The sequence below is a fragment of the Chelonoidis abingdonii genome, chromosome 1 (genome assembly GCF_003597395.2).
Source record: "Chelonoidis abingdonii isolate Lonesome George chromosome 1, CheloAbing_2.0, whole genome shotgun sequence".
Classification (NCBI taxonomy): Eukaryota; Metazoa; Chordata; order Testudines; family Testudinidae; genus Chelonoidis; species Chelonoidis abingdonii.
The window spans coordinates 338,687,771-338,691,940 of record NC_133769.1 but is presented as its reverse complement, the minus strand read 5'-3'; the positions used below and the strand labels follow the sequence as shown (position 1 = coordinate 338,691,940).

Genomic DNA, 4,170 nt, shown 5'->3' with positions numbered 1-4,170 from the left:
CATACTTGAGGTAGGCAGGTGAAGCGTTAAGGGGGTCTTTTGCCCAAGGACCCCTACTGGAAAGTTGGGTACCCACCGGGATTTGAACCCCAGTCTCCCGTATCAAAGGGCGGTCTCCCGTATCAAAGGGTGGCGCTCTTAACCACTACGCTATCCAGTTGCTACATATAATATCATAGGAATAAGTAACCAAACAACATTGTTTGCTGTGTGTAAGTAATCAACAACATTGTTTGCTGTTATCTTTTATTTTATTATGGTATTTACAATAAATGTGACAAATGTCTTGTCCCCTTTAAGATCCTCCTAGTTTTTATTGGTATAACATTTTAAACCTCTGTTCTCTCTGAGTTAACATTGCCTCCTTGCTAAGAGATCTTATAGGTAAGACTACATTTTAGTCACGGGTACTTTTAGTAAAAGTCATGGTTGGGTCATGGGCAGTAAACAAAAGATCATGGCTGGTGACCTGTCCATGACTTGTACTATATACCCCTAACTAAAACTTGCGCCGGGGGATGCTCTGGGAGGGTGGGCCAGGGGTGCTCTGGGAGGGCAGCCCAGGGGGTGCTGCAGGTGCTGCGGGCAGGGAGAAGGGTTGGCACGGCTGGCAGGCTCCCTAACCGGCTCTGTGTGTCTCCCTGGAAGCTGCCAGCATGTCCCTGCAGATCCTAGGGAAAGGGAAGGCCGGGGGCTCCATGCGCTTCTCCCCGCCACAAGTGCCAGCTCTGCAACTCCCATTGACTGGGAACTGCAACCAGTGGGAGCTGCAGGGGTAGTGCCTGCAGGCAGAGCCCCCTGGCCCCTCGGCCTAGGAGCTGCAAGGACATGCCAGCCACTTCTGGGGAGCCCCCCCAGGTATGTGCTGCCATGCACCCCAAGCCCCTGCCCCAAGCCCCCTCCCACACCCAAACTACTACTGTTGCTGCTGGGGGGAGGGGGGAGGCAGGGAAGGTGGCCCAAGACTTCCCCAGCAGCAGCTAGAGGCGAAGCCAGCCAAACTAGCCACTGCAAAAGTCACAGAGGTTATGGTATCCGTGACCTCTGTGACAGACACACAGCCTTACCTATAGGGATTAGGGATGAAAGAATGGCAGGCTAGAGTCCCATCAGGAAGCTTTCAGCTTTGCCTATCAGGCCACTAGACTCAGCACAAAGCCCCCTAAACAGACCACACTATAAACCATAAGAGAATTCCATATAAGAATTATGATATTCCCGAGTTGCAATTTATTAAAGGCTAGCTCTTGCAAACTGCTGAGCCCTCTGTCTCTGATCTAGCAAAGCAATTAAGCACGAGTAGTCTTGCTGAAGTCAAAAAACTACTGTATCTGAAGTTAATCATGTACTTAAGTGCTTTGCTGGATCAAGGATAAATGGTACATAAAGATGCAGCTAGACAGGGTTTCCTGGACAGGGTTTTCCTTTTTATAAAGATTTTTCCCCCAGCATGCCTTTCTGGGGTTAGACCTTTATATTTGGCAGAGCCAAACAGCTGCATGCCTAAAGAAGCCATTTAAAAAATAGCAGCTGCCGGTTGCATCTCCCTCTCTTCCAACTGGTAAGTACGTGTAACCTTTTCCCCTAGTTGTTGTGATGCTTGTTGCCCTACAGAAAAGCACTTTATTAAGCACACAAAACTATCTGCATAAAGTATTTAAAAGACAAAAATGGCGGCGCACCAGAAAATGTCCATAGTCTAGCTGGATGTAGAGAAAACATAGCCACCATATTTCAAAATGTATTTTACAAAAACTGCTGACTGGTATTGTACATGTAAGAATTTTGCTTTCATGGAAAAAGTGGGTTGGCTGTGGCAGGATGTGCATATGATTGGAAGTAACTGTAAATAAGTTCAACACCTCAGAGGTCATCAGTGGTTTTGAAGGAGGACTCTAAAGTAAGGCAATGACACTTGCTGAATGTACCAATTTGGGAAGAAGGGAAGCCCATTCAAAAGAAAGCTGCTGGGATAGATTAGAGAAATGATAAAGGATTTGTGATGGCCGCAGTAGACAAATGTGAAAGAATGATGTGAGACAAGAGTGCATGAAAAGAAAAGAAATTCAAAGCATTTCACAGCAGAAAGATCTGTATTTTGTGTCTATGTGCTTATGTGGTGCCTAGCACCATATTATACATGTGTATGAGAGCTACAACTCCCACTGTTACACAGCATTCCCCAATACCAAGCATTCAAAAATCATGAGTTAGGCCCCCCAAAATCATGTTGGCTTAAAAATGAGATTTAAAAAATAATGCACTTGGAGTTCTATCCCTTTGCCTTTTGAAATCTTTTGACATTTTAGAGTTCATGATTTTCAATCTCTACAACTATGAGTAGCAGCAACTTAATTTTTTTTTAAATAAAAGCAGAGATTCTGGAGTAATAACATGAAGCTAGGATTTTAAGGGGAAAAATCAAATATCCTAAGCCTCATGATAAAGTTGCGAGAGACCGCAACAAAGCTTTTAGAACAAATTGTTTTATAGTAACAGCTAGAGGCCCTGCTCAGAGAGGATCACAGTCAGGCTGCAACCCTCATTGTGGACATATGTAAAGGAAATGCAATCCCTGCTCCAAGGAGTTTAATTTTGGCATGAGACAACTAATGGAGAGAACAATCGCAAATTGGCAGGAAGAACAAGCTAATGAAGAACGAGCAAAGCAGCACGAGCAGCGCTGAGGACACGGCCAAGGGGCCTAGTTCCCACGAGATGGATTCACTGACTAGAATCCACCGTGCGCCGGGTTGCAGCCAATACTGTAGGAGAAACGGACTGTGACTGCTCCACATCCGGAAGGGAAGGAGAGAATTTCTCCTTCCAGCAGCGCAGGCAGGATTATGGCCCAGATGGGAAGGGAGACCCAGGCACTGGGCCAGTCTGTCTCCAGGGGGGCCCAGGCCAGTCCTGTTTGAAGTGCGCCAGGCGCTGGAGGCACCTCCAGAGAGGAGCCCCGGTCCCCGAGCTCCGTAGGGGGCTGTGGGTTTCCCACCCGCAAGAGAGGGTGGGGAGGAGCAGAAGCTATGAGCGTAATGGACCCCTCGGCCCCACCAGAGGAGCTGGGGGGCGAGGGGGCTGGACCCCTCTCACCCCCACGCGGGACCTGCCCAGGAGGCGGGGGCGAGCTACAAAGAGGCAAAGGCCGTTAAGGGCCCTGCGGCCCCCACGTCAGGGAGCTGAGCCTCCCGCCTCCCCAGCCCGACCCCGGAGTCCCCCGGGAGCAGCGCGAACTACTCACCGGCGCCCAGCACTCCCCGTCGGTCGGCTCACCGGCCCTTTAACAGCTGCTGGTCTCCCATTGGAGAACCCGCGGCGGCGGGTGAACCGCCCGTTGGGGGAGGCTAGGCCCCGCCTCCGGCCCCTTCCCCCCGCCGGAATCTCCTCGCGCCTGGCGAGCGACGCTCCCGGGGGCGCCCTCGCGTGGGGGTGAGAGCAGCGGCGCGCGCTCCCCCAACACCGGGCCAGCGGCGCGCGGCCCCCTCCCCGCGGGCTGGAGCGCAGAGCAAGCGGGGGGCGCGCGCCAATCCCGGAACAGGGCGGGCAGGGGATGCGCGCCCCTCCAGCCCCCTCAAGCACAAGTACCAGAGACTGCTCCCTAGGCACTGGCTACTTAGGGTGTACTGAGCATGTCCAGTAATATCTAGTGAAGCAACTGCCCTTCGCTCTGCCCTTACTTGGCATAGGATTCTGTGACTGCTTTTTGCAGGGGGTAAAAAAGGGCAAATCAGAGGATGAGATGGCCAGGGTCTGATCAGGGGGCAGAATTTGACTGGTCAGAGAGGGGTCAAACAGCTGGAGGCACGGTTAGGATAGGGGCTGAAGGGCAAAATCAGGGAGATGGGGGGGAGGAGCGAGAGTTAGGGCCAGCTGCCTGAGAGGGATAGAGGACAAAACCCTGGCACAGGCAGGGACCAAGCAGGTAACAGTTACCCCGGTGGACTGAGACTCCAGTGTTTGCAAAAAACATAAGGGGGGCGGGGACAGTGAGGTTTTTTTCCCCCTCTCAGCATGGGCTTCCCAGAGCTGGGTTCCTAAAGGCACATTCATCCCAGTGCCTAGTCACTCCAATGCCTTTTTGTCTGCTATAACCTACTGAGGGCATGCCTACACTTGCAGATGTAGAGCGCTTTGAGTTAAGCCAGCCTTCGGAAAGCTCAGTAGGGA

The 4,170-nt window shown here is 51.6% G+C and overlaps 1 protein-coding gene across 1 annotated transcript in view; it reads right to left on the bottom strand.

Annotated features, from left to right (window-relative positions):
- The window catches only part of MSANTD4 (Myb/SANT DNA binding domain containing 4 with coiled-coils), a 24,934-nt gene extending 21,571 nt beyond the window's left edge, over positions 1–3,363 (bottom strand). The window contains exon 1 of the mRNA XM_075061698.1: positions 3,245–3,363. The gene's annotated coding sequence lies outside the window, so the exon portion shown is untranslated. The remainder of the gene's footprint in view (positions 1–3,244) is intronic.
- Between the last annotated feature and the right edge of the window lie 807 nt (positions 3,364–4,170).